The sequence below is a fragment of the Poecilia reticulata genome, chromosome 12 (genome assembly GCF_904066995.2).
Source record: "Poecilia reticulata chromosome 12, P_reticulata-male-v2, whole genome shotgun sequence".
Classification (NCBI taxonomy): domain Eukaryota; kingdom Metazoa; phylum Chordata; class Actinopteri; order Cyprinodontiformes; family Poeciliidae; genus Poecilia; species Poecilia reticulata.
The window spans coordinates 26,085,684-26,101,701 of NC_088841.1; positions in this window are offsets into that span (position 1 = coordinate 26,085,684).

Here is a 16,018-nt window from a genome sequence, read left to right on the forward strand (position 1 = left end):
TCAAAGTTCACTGACTCACCATAAAATAATAAACAGTTATATCTCCTACAAAGAAACTCACAGAGCCACCAACCTTTCTGTGTGTGATCACCTTTGGATGCCCTACAAGACCCAATTGTGAAATTTTGAGATCACATAAGCCACGCCCCCTTAGAACAGGAAGTGTCAGGTTTTATTGTGATCGGTCCCTATCTGACCTCTTTAACCTAATCAACATGAAACTGTGTCCACAAACAGAAGACATGTTGGTGTGTTATGGTTTCCAACGCCGTTTGTTTTGGAGGAAGCAAGTGGGCGTGGCGGCGTGGCAAGTTTACCTGTAACGCCGTGTCCATACGTTTGGCTGTTAATTCCACAATTGTGAGTCCAGCTGCACCAAACTCACTGAGATCGATCCTTATCCAACTCCGGACAGTAATCCAGTGCAATATTTGGTGGGCGTGGCCTAATGTCTCAACAGCGCCCCCTAGAAGAGTTTAAATCATCAGCCCCAAGCCATGCTTTAACCTAGAATTATGAAACTTGGTACACATGTGTATCTTGTCAGGATGTACAAAAAAGTCTCTTGGAGCCATGGTCCAAACCCAACAGGAAGTCGGCCATTTTGGATCAAAGCCGCCATTTCCGGTTTTTCATAGACGTCGCATCTGATCAAACTCCTCCTACAGCTTTTGAGATACAGACTTCAAACTCGCTCAGCACACACTTAAGACATTGAAGGTGAAAAGTTATCAAAAGAATTCTCGTACATCAAAGCATGTGGGCGTGGCTAAGTGTCAAACTTTGGCTTTGTGCCATGAAATACTAAAATGCAATAACTTCTACAAGAAAAGGGACAACTTCATCAGACTTTCCATTTCTCATTATTGGCCAGCCTTGATCACATTCACAAGGTCATATGATGACATCACCTTAGCCACGCCCCTCTCCAACAGGAAGTCACCTGTTTTTGTCTGCCGGAAGTCTTGCTTTTACTCTGACTCAAATGGGTTCAATGCTGTGCAAATTAATATAAAATGACATGATGATGAACTCTGTGTATGTTTACTGCTAGCTGAAGCATGTGGGCATGCCTTATTAGCAAATAGCAATGCCAGCCATGTCTACAATCATCTCTAAATCAACCAGGCTTCATCCAATTTGCACCAGATTTTCTATGATTGACTGTGGTGATCCTCTAAAGATTGGATTATAACTTGACTTCACTTCACTCCCTAGGCTAATCAAAAAGCTGTATCTTATCTCTACATTGGCTAATCTGCATGAAATGTTGTGGGCTGCAGCAGGGAGCGCTGCTGTGAACATATATATATACACACATTTATTTAATCACTGAATAAGTAAAAGTTGAACGTATGAACACAGAGCATGCTCATTGCTCATTGCTAATTGATTTCATCTCCTATCATGGTGGCAAACTGCAGTGGGAGGGAGGGTGAAAACAGTTACAGTGCTCCTTCTGCTTGGTTTCTTGTTGCGCCATTGGACAGTGTTCATAGTTGAACGTTATTTACCGTTACTTGCGATATTTACGGAGTGAAGCTTCTTCAAACAAAACGGAGGCTCGTATGTCTTTTACTGAACTTCATCCTTGTATTTTATACAATCATGTTCAATTCAATTAATAATAACAATAATCATGTATTCTATGCTTAACATATAATTGTAAATCAGTCTTTTATACTGAACAACATATGAGTGTAAAAAAGTCACAACAGTTGTGGTTTCTGACATGGGCAATATGAGCAACCACCCAGGGAGGTATTTTTCTAGGGATAGAAGGAGACCTCTGCGGATTGTAGCACAGCGATGAAAGCAAAACAGAATTAAGTATATGTAAAACTTAAAGTTCCACCCTGTTAGGAAAGACTGTGAAAAATGTTTATTCAGTAGAATTTAGAAAATATAATGTTAGATTTAGTCATTAAAGGTTTGTGATTTTGTTGAAGGTTAGCTAGCTAAATGTTTACCACATAAAGAGCTAAAGATGAATTAGTTAGAAAGTTCCACCCTGTTATGTTCCACCCTGTTAGGAAAGATTGTGAAAAATGTTAATTCAGTAGAATTTAAAAAACATAATGTTAGATTTAGTCACTAAGGGTTTGTTATTCGGTTTAATGTTAGCTAGCTAAATGTTGACCACATAAAGAGCTACAGGTAAATTAGTTAGAAAGGTTCCACCCTGTTATCTTCCACCCTGTTATGTTCATGAACCAAATAAGGTAGAAATTAGGGTGAAAAGAAATAATTTTAAGTCAAATAAAAAATTTTGAGTTGATGGAATAGAGTTGCAGAGTAGTCTGAGGTATTATCAGATGTCTTTGCCATTTGTCTGTTTTCATTTCACTAGTTACCCCCATTTACTCATGTGAGGGGAACAATGAGTACATGTCATGGGAAAATCAACTACAGGGATATCAAATGATCTTGCGAAACAGAACCAGGAAAAACACTCTACCTGTACTTTGACTGAGCCAATCCTGCAACTAATAATGAAAATCATCTGATTTTAGAATCAAATACTTTGATTTTCCACCCTGTTATGGTACAATCCAGCATGTTATGTTCCATTCCACACATGTTTTTATTAAATATTGTTACAGAAACATTAAGTACTGTGGATTTTTCTGAGCCATGTTGGGAGTTAAAGACAAATAAATGAAAATATTGGTATAAGTTTTTGAAATTACCAATATTTTCAATGCTGTCAGTGTTATCTTTGCAATACAGTCATAAATTATTCGTAACTTCATGATGTGTTACAATTTCAAGAAAAAACATATTATATAGTAAAAGGGACACACTCTTTCTAAGAAAAAAAATCATTATTTTTTTAATTTAAATGTTTAACTATTTGTGGTCCATATCTAAATGTTCATAACAAGGTGGAACACATTCAGAGACAATGGTGAAAAAAACCCACATGTAATAATTAATTTATCCAATCCTGAGCTTGCCCATTATTTTTAATTTCTTATTGTTAAACATGTCAGTGTTGTAACAAAATATTTAAAACTTAAAACAATACTTTTTTTTCAAAAATCCTGAGGCCGAAATGTTGCTGCAAAAAAGAATCACACAATTACTGAGATTAAAAGAGATAAAGTGCTGAATATTGATATCTGTTTCCCACCTTGTTTTTGTTGCTAATTATTGTGAGAAATCATTAACGTGAACAGTGCCTTCTCATGGATGAGTATTCTCATGGATCAGTAACATTAATCATTACTGATAATGTATAAGGCAAACTGAGTTAATTTGTTATTTCAGAAGAGCGTGTCAAACTGGTAGCCTTTATATGACTCGGTACCCATGAAGTAGCTCTCAGTTTCAAAAAGGTTGGTGACCCCTGATTTACTCGCTGCAGCCAATCAGCAACAGATTTTTGTGCATTGTCTATGAGCAAAGCCAAACATGACACACTGAGTAAATTCAAGGAGGGCGGGTTCGGCTGTTCCGTCAGAGCATCGGCGGTGGCTGGGGGAAGGCGGTGCTGGGCACACGCGGTGGCTATAGGCCGAGCGGCGCTTGGCTGCTCGGGCCGCTCGATGCTCCGCGGAGCTTTAATTAGGCCCGAGCAGCTAAGCGCTGCGAAGGCCTATTGTAATCGTGCTGTTTATTAGGCCCGAGCAGCTAAGCGCTGCGAAGGCCTATTGTTTTTCAAATGTTTATTAGGCCCGAGCAGCTAAGCGCTGCGAAGGCCTATTGTTTTTCAAATGTTTATTATTTTTTTTTTTTTTTTTTTTATTTTTATTTTTCTCGCCTCAAATGAATTGCCTTTTTGGGGGCTTTAACATATTCAAAAACTCACCAAAATTGGTAGGCCCATAGAGACTATGAAAAATTTACGTATTTTAAGGTCCGCGTAAAAATCGCAAAAAAAATGGCTCAACAGCGCCCCATCGAAAATTTCAAAAGACCCTTTCCTATTCAGTTACTTTATTGTAGAGACCTGAAATTTGGTACACTTGTAGAACTCCCCAAGCCACTCAGAATTTATAATTGTTCTCATAGTGCATGTCCAACAGGAAGTCGGCCATGTTGGATTGAATTTGCAAATTTCACCCCATTTTGGCCGTTCATAGCCTTCGCATTTGATCGAACTCCTCCTAGGGCTTTTGATGGATCGGCTTCAAACTTGGTCAGTTTGTTCATAAGGCATGCCCGATTAAAAGTTATCAAAACGGTGAGTTTTCGTGCATGCTGAAAGGGTGATACTAGGGGTCAAAGTTCACTGACTCACCATAAAATAATTAACAGTTATATCTCCTAAAAAGAAGGTCACAGAGCCACCAAACTTTCTGTGTGTGATCACCTTTGGATGCCCTACAAGACCCAATTGTGAAATTTTGAGATCACATAAGCCACGCCCCCTTAGAACAGGAAGTGTCATGTTTTATTGTGATCGGTCCCTATCTGACCTCTTTAACCTAATCAACATGAAACTGTGTCCACAAACAGAAGACATGTTGGTGTGTTATGGTTTCCAACGCTGTTTGTTTTGGATGCAGCAGGTGTGCGTGGCGGCGTGGCGAATATACCTGTAACGCCGTGTCCATACGTTTGGCTGTTAATTCCACAATTGTGAGTCCAGCTGCACCAAACTCACTGAGATCGATCCCTATCCAACTCCGGACAGTAATCCAGTGCAATATTTGGTGGGCGTGGCCTAATGTCTCAACAGCGCCCCCTAGAAGAGTTTAAATCATCAGCCCCAAGCCATGCTTTAACCTAGAATTATGAAACTTGGTACACTTGTGTATCGTGTCAGGACCTACAAAAAAGCCTCTTGGAGCCATGGTCCAAACCCAACAGAAAGTCGGCCATTTTGGATTAAATTCGCCATTTTCTGTTTTTCACAGACGTCGTATTTGATCGAACTCCTCCTACAGCGTTTGACATACAGACTTCAAACTCAGTCAGCAGAGAGTTCAGACATTAAAGGTCTAAAGTTATCACAGGAATTTTGGTATGTCAAAGCATGTGGGCGTGGCTAAGTGCCAAACTTTGACTATTCGCCATAAAACATAAAAGTGACATAACTTCCACAAACAAGGTCACTGCTGCTTCCGACTTCCTATGTCTCACTACTGACAAACCCTCATTACATTCACATGGTCAGATGATGACGGAACCTTAGCTCCGCCCACTTTTGAAAGGAATTCAGCTGTTTTTTTCTACTGTATGTCTTACTTTTACTGAGTAATACATATGGAATTAATCTTCTACCACCTGACATAATATGAGCTGATGATGAACTGTGAGGATGAACTCTGACTCATAGGGGCGTGGCCAACTGTCTGTTCTTCACCATATGCATACAACTGTCTCTGAATCACACACGCATCTTCCGATTGGCACCAAACTGGATACGTTTGAGCTGTGTTCAATGCTAAAGAGCCCATCAGGTTTGAATTGAGATTTTAATCTGCAGCGCCCCCTAGGTTATCCCGTCACCAATATCTCCTCTCTACATCGACCGATCTGCACCTAATTTGTGGTGTATCGCCAGGGAACCATGCCAAAGTCAATGGTGCGAACTGCCTTGCGGACGCGCGCCTCAACGGTGCGAAAGGGTACGCGGTGGCAGGCGGGCGGCGGTGCTGGGTCCCCCGCGGTGGCTATAGGCCGGAGCGGCGCTTGGCTGCTCGGGCCGCTTGAGGCTCCGCGGAGCTTTAATTAGGCCCGAGCAGCTAAGCGCTGCGAAGGCCTATTGTTTTTCGAATGTTTATTATTATTAGGCCCGAGCAGCTAAGCGCTGCGAAGGCCTATTGTTTTTCAAATGTTTATTATTTTTTTTATTTTTCTCGCCTCAAATGAATTGCCTTTTTGGGGGCTTTAACATATTCAAAAACTCACCAAAATTGGTGGGCCCATAGAGACTGTGAAAAATTTACGTATTTTAAGGTCTACGCAAAAATCGCATAAAAAATGGCTCAACAGCGCCCCCTAGAAATTTTCAAAAGACCCTTTCCTATTCACTTACTTTATCGTAGAGACTTGAAATTCGCTACAGTTGTAGAGCTCCCCAAGACACTCAGAATTTACAATTAATGTCATAGTGCAAGTATCCTAGGAAGTCGGCCATTTTGGATTGAAGTTCCGATTTTGACCCCATTTTGGCTGTTTACACACGTCGCATTTGATCGAACTCCTCCTAGGGCTTTTGATGGAACGGCTTCAAACTTGGTCAGTTGGTTCATAAGGCATGCCCGATTAAAAGTTATCAAAACGGTGAGTTTTCGTGCATGCTGAAGGGGTGATACCAGGGGTCAAAGTTCACTGACTCACCATAAAATAATTAACAATTATATATCCTACAAAGAAACTCATAGAGCCACCAAACTTTCTGTGTGTGATCACCTTTGGATGACCTACGACACCCAGTTGTGAAATTTTGAGATTACCTAAGCCACGCCCCCTTAGAACAGGAAGTGTCATGTTTTATTGTGATCGGTCCCTATCTGACCTCTTTAACATAATCAACATGAAACTGTGTCCACAAACAGAAGACATGTTGGTGTGTCAGGGTGTCCAACCCCGTTTGGTTTGGATGCAGCAGGTGGGCGTGGCGGCGTGGCGAATATACCTGTCCTTACGTTTGGCTCTGTATTCCACAATTTTGAGTCCAGTTGCACCAAACTCACTGAGATGGATCCTGATCCAACTCCGGACAGTAATCCAGTGCAATATTTGGTGGGCGTGGCCTAATGTCTCAACAGCGCCCTCTAGAATATTTTAAATCATCAGCCCCAAGCCATGCTTTAACCTAGAATTATGAAACTTGATACACATGTATATCTTGTCAGGATGTACAAAAAAGTCTCTTGGAGCCATGGTCCAAACCCAACAGGAAGTCGGCCATTTTGGATCAAAGCCGCCATTTCCTGTTTTTCATAGACGTCGCATCTGATCGAACTCCTCCTACAGCTTTTGAGATACAGACTTCAAACTTGCTCAGCACACACCTAAGACATTGAAGGTGAAAAGTTATCAAAAGAATTCTCGTACATCAAAGCGTGTGGGCGTGGCTAAGTGTCAAACTTTGGCTTTGTGCCATGAAATACTAAAATAACTTCTACAGGAAAAGTGGCAACTTCATCAGACTTTCCATGTATCATTATTGGCCAGCCTTGATCACATTCGCAAGGTCATATGATGACATCACCTTAGCCACGCCCCCCTCCAACAGGAAGTCACCTGTTTTTGTCTGCCTCTAAATCAACCAGGCTTCATCCGTTTTGCACCAGATTTTCTATGATCGACTGGTGGACCTCTAAAGATTAGATTATAACTTGACTATACTGCACCCTTTCGGTTAATAAAATAGCTGCATCTCCTCTCTACATTGGCTAATCTGCCTGAGATGTTGTGTGCTTCACCAAGGAGTTCTGCTGTAAACACAATGCAGCTAATGCCAACGTAAGTGACTAGATATAAAGTATCAATCCAGCTGTTCAGACACACATATTTTCTTCCAAAACTTAAACTGTCATAAACTGTTTTTGTTGGTGGTGAGGATGAACGCTGAGACCAAGGTGATGATGATGATGATTATAATTTAATAAAGAGAATCTCAAACACAGTCCAATATGGGCAACACGGAAGGAAAACCTGCACACATCTAATACAGGTAGCCACTGAAAAAACTGAAGACTGAATGTTACAGCAACATATTACATTATAACTTGACTCTACTGTGCCCTGTAGGTTAAATGGAATCAATCCAAACCAAACCAACTTTATTTACAAAGCACTTTAAAACAACCACAGCTGATACAAAATAAAACATACAATTTAAAACTAGATCCAACTGGTATTGAAAGTAAAATAGATGGTGCAGTGGTGTAAGCACAGCATCTATGAAGGTTACCAGCCTGTTTGGTTCAACCTATCTCTGTGAATCAGCGTTTTCTGACATGAACTTCATCAAGAACAGACACAGAACATGTCTCCCTGATGCACATCTCAAAGATGCACTCACAGTTGCAGTTTCAAGTTACACACCAGATTACAGAGCACTGGTGAACAGCATACAATGCCAGTCTTCTCACTAATAAGGAAGCCATTGTCTGTGAGCAAAGCCAAACATGACACACTGAGTAAATTCAAGGAGGGCGGGTTCGGCTGCTCCGTCAGAGCATTAGCGGTGGCTGGGGGAAGGCGGTGCTGGGACCACACGGTGGCTATAGGCCGAGCGGCGCTTGGCTGCTCGTTATTATTACGATTCTGCCCCCCAAATGAATTGCCTTTTTGGGGGCTTTATCATATTCAAAAACTCACCAAACTTGGCGGGCGCATAGAACCCGTTTAAAATTTACGTATTTTAAGGTCCTCGCAAAAATCGCACAAGAAACGGCTCAAGGGCGCCCCCTAGAAACTTTCAAAAGACCCTTTTCTATTCACTTACTTTATCGTAGAGACTTGAAATTCGGTACACTTGTAGAGCTCCCCAAGACACTCTGAATTTACAATTAATGTCATAGTGCAACTATCCTAGGAAGTCGGCCATTTTGGATTGAAGATCCGATTTTGAGCCCATTTTGGCCGTTTACACACGTCGCATTTGATCGAACTCCTCCTAGGGATTTCGATCGATCGGCTTCTAACTCGGTCAGATTGTTCATAAGGCATGGCCGATTCAAAGTTATCAAATTCGTGAGTTTTCGAGCATGCTGAAGGGGTCGTTCCAGGGGTCAAAGTTCACCGACTCACCAGAATGTAATAAACTGTTATATCTCTTACAAATAAACTGAGAGAGCCACCAAACTTTATGTGTGTGATGACCTTTGGATGACCTACGACACCCAGTTGTGAAATTTTGAGATTACCTAAGCCACGCCCCCTTAGAACAGGAAGTGTCATGTTTTACTGCGAACGTTCACTATCTGACCCCTTTCACCTAATCAACATGAAACTGTGTCCACAGACAGAAGACATGTTGGTGTGTCAGGGTGTCCAACCCCGTTTGGTTTGGATGCAGCAGCTGGGCGTGGCGGCGTGGCGAAGTGACCTTTAACGCCGTCTCCTTACGTTTGGCCTTGAATTCCACAGTTTAAAGCCCAGCTGCACCAAACTCACTAGGTTTGATCCTTGTGGGCCCCTCGACAGGAATCCAGTGTTATTTTTTGTCGGCGTGGCCTAATGTCTCAACAGCGCCCCCTTGAAGATTTTAAATAATCAGCCCCAAGCCATTCTTTAACCTAGAATTAGGAAACTTGGTACACTTGTGTATCGTGTCAGGACCTACAAAAAAGCCTCTTGGAGCCATGGTCCAAACCCAACAGGACGTCGGCCATTTTGGATTAAATTCGCCATTTGCTGTTTTTCAGAGACGTCATATTTGATCGAACTCCTCCTACAGCGTTTGACATACAGACTTCAAACTCAGTCAGCAGAGAGTTCAGACATTAAAGGTCTAAAGTTATCACAGGAATTTTTGTATGTCAAAGCATGTGGGCGTGGCTAAGTGCCAAACTTTGACTATTCGCCATAAAACATCAAAGTGACATAACTTCCACATACAAGGTCACAGCTGCTTCAGACTTCCTATGTCTCACTACTGACCAACCCTCATGGTCAGATGATGACGTAACCTTAGCTCCGCCCACTTTTGACAGGAAGTCAACTGTTTTTTCTACTGTATGTTTTATTTTTACTGAGTAATACATATGGAATTAATCTTCTACCACCTGACATTATATGACCTGATGAGGAACTGTGATGATGAACTCTGACTCATGGGGGCGTGGCCAACTGGCTGTCCTTCGCCATATGCATAAAATTGTCTCTGAATCAAACACGCATTTTCCGATTGGCACCAAACTGGATACGTTTGACCTGTGCTCAATGCTAAAGAGCCCAATGGCTTTGAATTGTGATTTTACTCTACAGCGCCCCCTAGACTATCCCATCATCAATATCTCCTCTACATCGACCGATCTGCTCCAAATTTGTGGTGTGTCCTCAGGGAACCATGCCAAAGACAACGGTTCGAACTGCCTGGCGGAGGCGCGCCTAAACTGTGCGAAAGGGTACGCGGTGGCAGGCGGGCGGCGGTGCTGGGTCCCCCGCGGTGGCTATAGGCCGGAGCGGCGCTTGGCTGCTCGGGCCGCTTGAGGCTCCGCGGAGCTTTAATTTTTTTTTTTATTTTTCTCGCCTCAAATGAATTGCCTTTTTGGGGGCTTTAACATATTCAAAAACTCACCAAAATTGGTGGGCCCATAGAGACTGTGAAAAATTTACGTATTTTAAGGTCTACGCAAAAATCGCATAAAAATGGCTCAACAGCGCCCCCTAGAAATTTTCAAAAGACCCTTTCCTATTCACTTAGTTTATCGTAGAGACTTGAAATTTGGTACAGTTGTAGAGCTCCTCAAGGCACTCAGAATTTACAATTAATATCATAGTGCAAGTATCCTAGGAAGTCGGCCATTTTGGATTGAAGTTCCGATTTTGACCCCATTTTGGCCGTTTACACACGTCGCATTTGATCGAACTCCTCCTAGGGCTTTTGATGGAACGGCTTCAAACTTGGTCAGTTGGTTCATAAGGCATGCCCGATTAAAAGTTATCAAAACGGTGAGTTTTCGTGCATGCTGAAGGGGTGATACCAGGGGTCAAAGTTCACTGACTCACCATAAAATAATTAACAATTATATATCCTACAAAGAAACTCATAGAGCCACCAAACTTTCTGTGTGTGATCACCTTTGGATGACCTACGACACCCAGTTGTGAAATTTTGAGATTACCTAAGCCACGCCCCCTTAGAACAGGAAGTGTCATGTTTTATTGTGATCGGTCCCTATCTGACCTCTTTAACATAATCAACATGAAACTGTGTCCACAAACAGAAGACATGTTGGTGTGTCAGGGTGTCCAACCCCGTTTGGTTTGGATGCAGCAGGTGGGCGTGGCGGCGTGGCGAATATACCTGTCCTTACGTTTGGCTCTGTATTCCACAATTTTGAGTCCAGTTGCACCAAACTCACTGAGATGGATCCTGATCCAACTCCGGACAGGAATCCAGTGCAATATTTGGTGGGCGTGGCCTAATGTTTCAACAGCGCCCTCTAGAATATTTTAAATCATCAGCCCCAAGCCATGCTTTAACCTAGAATTATGAAACTTGGTACACATGTGTATCTTGTAAGGATGTACAAAAAAGTCTCTTGGAGCCATGGTCCAAACCCAACAGGAAGTCGGCCATTTTGGATCAAACCCGCCATTTCCGGTTTTTCATAGACGTCGCATCTGATCGAACTCCTCCTACAGCTTTTGAGATACAGACTTCAAACTCGCTCAGCACACACTTAAGACATTGAAGGTGAAAAGTTATCAAAAGAATTCTCGTACATCAAAGCATGTGGGCGTGGCTAAGTGTCAAACTTTGGCTTTGTGCCATGAAATACTAAAATGCAATAACTACTACAGGAAAGTGACAACTTCATCAGACTTTCCATGTCTCATTATTGGCCAGCCTTGATCACATTCACAAGGTCATATGATGACATCACCTTAGCCACGCCCCCCTCCAACAGGTAGACACCTGTTTTTGTCTGCCGGAAGTCTTTCTTTTACTCTGACTCAAATGGGTTCAGTGCTGTGCAAATTGATATAAAATGACATGATGATGAACTATGTGTATGTTGGCTGCTAGCTGAAGCATGTGGACGTTCCTTATTAGCAAATAGCAATGCTAGCCATGTCTACGATCATCTCTAAATCAATCAGGCTTCATGTGATTTGCACCAGATTTTCTATGATCGACTCTGGTGGACCTCTAAAGATTAGATTATAACTTGACTCCACTGCACCCTTTGATTAATGAAATAGCTGTATCTCCTCTATACATTGGCCAATCTGTGCCTTATTAGCAAATAGCAATGCTAGCCATGTCTACGATCATCTCTAAATCAATCAGGCTTCATGTGATTTGCACCAGATTTTCTATGATCGACTCTGTTGGACCTCTAAAGATTAGATTATAACTTGACTCCACTGCACCCTTTTGATTAATGAAATAGCTGTATCTCCTCTATACATTGGCCAATCTGCATGAGATGTTGCAGGCTGCAGCAGGGAGCACTGCTGTAAACATAATGTAGCTAATGTCAACACAAGTGAAAAGATAAAGTATCAATGAAGCTGTTCAGATGCACAAACATTCTCCCAAATCTTAAACTTTCATGATTTGTGGTTGTTGGTGGTGAGGATGAACACCGAGACCCAGGTGATGATGATAATGATGTTTATTATAATTTAATAAAGAGAAGCTCAAACACAGTCCAGTACGGGCAACACAGCAGGAAATCTTGCACACATCTAATACAGGTAGCCACTGAAAAAACTGAAGAATGAATGCGACAGCTACACTATAACTTGATTCCACTTAGCCCAGTACGTTAAGTGGAATCAAACCAAACCAACTTTATTTACAAAGCACTTTAAAACAAACACAGCTGATAAAAAGTGCTGGACATTAAAACACCACATAATAAAAAAAATTAAGACATACAGCTTAAAAATACAACATACAATTTAAAACTAGATCCCGCTGGTGTTGAAAGCCAAATAAAATTGATGGTGCTGTGGTGTATGCACAGCAGCTATGAAGGTTACCAGCCTGTTTGGTTCAGCCTATCTCTGTGAATCAGCATTTTCTGACATGAACTTCATCAAGAACAAACAGAACATGTCTCACTGATGCACATCTGAAAGATGCACTCACAGTTGAAGTTTCAAGTTACACACCAAATTATGGAGTACTGGTGAACAGCATGCAATGCCAGTCTTCTCACTAATAAGAAAACCAACACCAGATGTCAGTGGCAACATGGCAGTGTCATTGCAAAGTTGAATTAAAATATTGAGGAATTGTGTTCAATTTAAGTGTGTTCATGACATGGAAGAGTTACAATTTTCTTAAAAATGCAGCAGATTGGGTCATGATTTCAAAATGTGATAAGATTTATTTAAAAATATGTAAGTTGATTCTTTTTTGAGGCAACATTCCATGTCCCCATGTTTTGCTTACAATTATTTTTTGTAAAATGTGCCAAATTTGTACAACAAAGTATTTAATTATACATTTAGATGCTTGCACGCTAGCTGGAGATGTGCACCAGCAACACTCCCGACCACACTAAGGGAAAAGGATGCAGGAAAATGGATGGATGGATGGATTTAGATGTTTACCATTATTCAAATATAAACAAAATGCCTTTTAAATATAATTTTGTTCTTTACACACCTTTTTGTTGATGGATATGTTCAATTTCATGTGTCCCCAGTGCAGCGTAATAGACTTAATCATGACATTTAAACTATAAAATATATTTTTATATTTATGTTTTTCTTCAATAAGTTGATTGACTGGACTTAACATTATTTTAATATGCAATTTAAACTACTGAAACTATTTTCTCATTTGATATTTTCTTCATATTATACATGTGCCAGTTCTAACTTTCCACCCTGTTAGGATGTTTCAATTCTGCCTTCAAATGTCTGAAATTCCATAAAAACCATTTAATGTAAATGACTTCAATTGGTTCTGATGTGAATTCAACCATGGAAAACAAAGTAAGCTTCAACTGTCACCATCTCTGTACTTTTCTTATTTCAAATATGTTAAACATGTATATGTAAACTTAAAGTTCCGCCCTGTTAGGAAAGATTGTGAAAAAATTTTATTCAGTAGAATTAAAAAAACCTAATATTATAATTAGTCATTAAAGTTTTGTTATTTTGTTGAAGTTTAGCTAGCTAAATGTTGACCACATAAAGAGTTACAGGTAGGGTAGTTTTATTTGGAACATACCAGAGTGTTATGTTCCACTCTGTTATGATCCACCCTGATAGGAAAGATTGTGAAATGTTTAATCAGTAGAAATTAAAAACATAATGTTAGATTTAGTCACTAAAAGTTTGTTATTCGGTTGAATGTTAGCTAGCTAAATGTTGACCACATAAAGAACTACAGGTAAATTAGTTAGAAAAGTTCCACCCTCTTATGTTCCACCCTGTTATGTTCATGAACACAATAAGAAAGAAATTAGGGTGAAAAGAAATAATTTTAAGTCATATAGATATCACATGTTCTTTCCAAATAGAGCCAGGACAAATACTCTACCTATACTTTGACTTGAAAAAGCCAATCCTGCAACTAATAATAAAATCATCAGATTTTAAAATCAAAGACTTTGATTTTCCACCCTGTTATGGGACAATCCACCATGTTATGTTCCATTCCACACATTTTAATTAAATATTGTTACAAAAACATTAAGTACTGTGGATTTTCTGAGCCATGTTGGGAGTTGAAGACCAATAAATGCAAATATTGGTATAAGTTTTTAAAATTACCAATATTTTCAATGCTGTCAGTAATAATGAGTAAAAAACAAGGGTTTTCTTTGCAATACAGTCATAAATGATTTGTAACTTTATGATGTGTTACAATTTCAAGAATAAAACATATATAGTAAAAGGGACACATTCTTCCTGAGAAAATTCCTTTTTAAATTTAAATTTTTAACTATTTGTGGTCCATATGTAAATGTTCAGAAAAGGGTGGAACACATTCAGAGACAATGGTGAAAAAAAAACCCACATGTAATAATCAATTTATCCCATCCTGTGCTTGCCCATTATTATTTCTTATTGTTAAACATGTCAGTGTTGTAAACAAATATTCAAAACTTAAAACAATACTTTTTTTCAAAGAACCTGAGGCCGAAATGTTGCCACAAATAAGAATCACCCAATTACTGAGATTAAAAGAGATAAAGTGCTGAATATTGACATCTGTTTCCCACCTTGTTTTCATTGCTAATTATTGTGAGAAATGATTAACGTGATCAGTATCTTCTCATGGATGAGAATCATTAATCATTATTGATAATATATAACTGAAGGCAAACGGAGTAAATTTATTTCAAAAGAGAGTGTCAAACTGGTAGGCCATTGTATAACTCTGTACCCATGAAGTAGTTCTCAGTTTCAAAAAGGTTGGTGACCCCTGATCTATTCACTGCAGCAAATCAGCAACAGATTTTTGTGCTTTGTCTGTGAGAAAAGCCAAACATGACACACTGAGTGATTCAAGGAGGGCGGGTTCGGCTGCTCCGTCAGAGCATCAGCGGTGGCTGGGGGAAGGCGGTGCTGGGACCACGCGGTGGCTATAGGCCGAGCGGCGCTTGGCTGCTCGGGCCGCTCGATGCTCCGCGGAGCTTTAATTAGGCCCGAGCAGCTAAGCGCTGCGAAGGCCTATTGTTTTTCAAATGTTTATTATTTATTTTTTTTTTTTTTTTTTTTTTTTTTCTTCTGTCAAATGAATTGCCTTTTTGGGGGCTTTAACATATTCAAAAACTCACCAAAATTGGTAGGCCCATAGAGACTGTGAAAAATTTACGTATTTTAAGTTCCGCGCAAAAATCGCAAAACAATTGGCTCAACGGCGCCCCCTAGAAAATTTCAAAAGACCCTTTCCTATTCAGTTACTTTATTGTAGAGACTTGAAATTTGGTACACTTGTAGAGCTCCCCAAGCCACTCAGAATTTATAATTGTTCTCATAGTGTATGTCAAACAGGAAGTCGGCCATTTTGGATTGAATTTGCAAATTTCACCCCATTTTGGCCGTTTACACACGTCGCATTTGATCGAACTCCTCCTAGGGCTTTTGATGGATCGGCTTCAAACTTGGTCAGTTTGTTCAGAAGGCATGCCCGATTAAAAGTTATCAAAACGGTGAGTTTTCGTGCATGCTGAAGGGGTGATACCAGGGGTCAAAGTTCACTGACTTACCATAAAATCATAAACAGTTATATCTCCTACAAAGAAACTCACAGAGCCACCAAACTTTCTGTGTGTGATCACCTTTGGATGCCCTACAAGACCCAATCGTGAAATTTTGAGATCACGTAAGCCACGCCCCCTTAGAACAGGAAGTGTCATGTTTTATTGTGATCGGTCCCTACCTGACCTCTTTAACCTAATCAACATGAAACTGT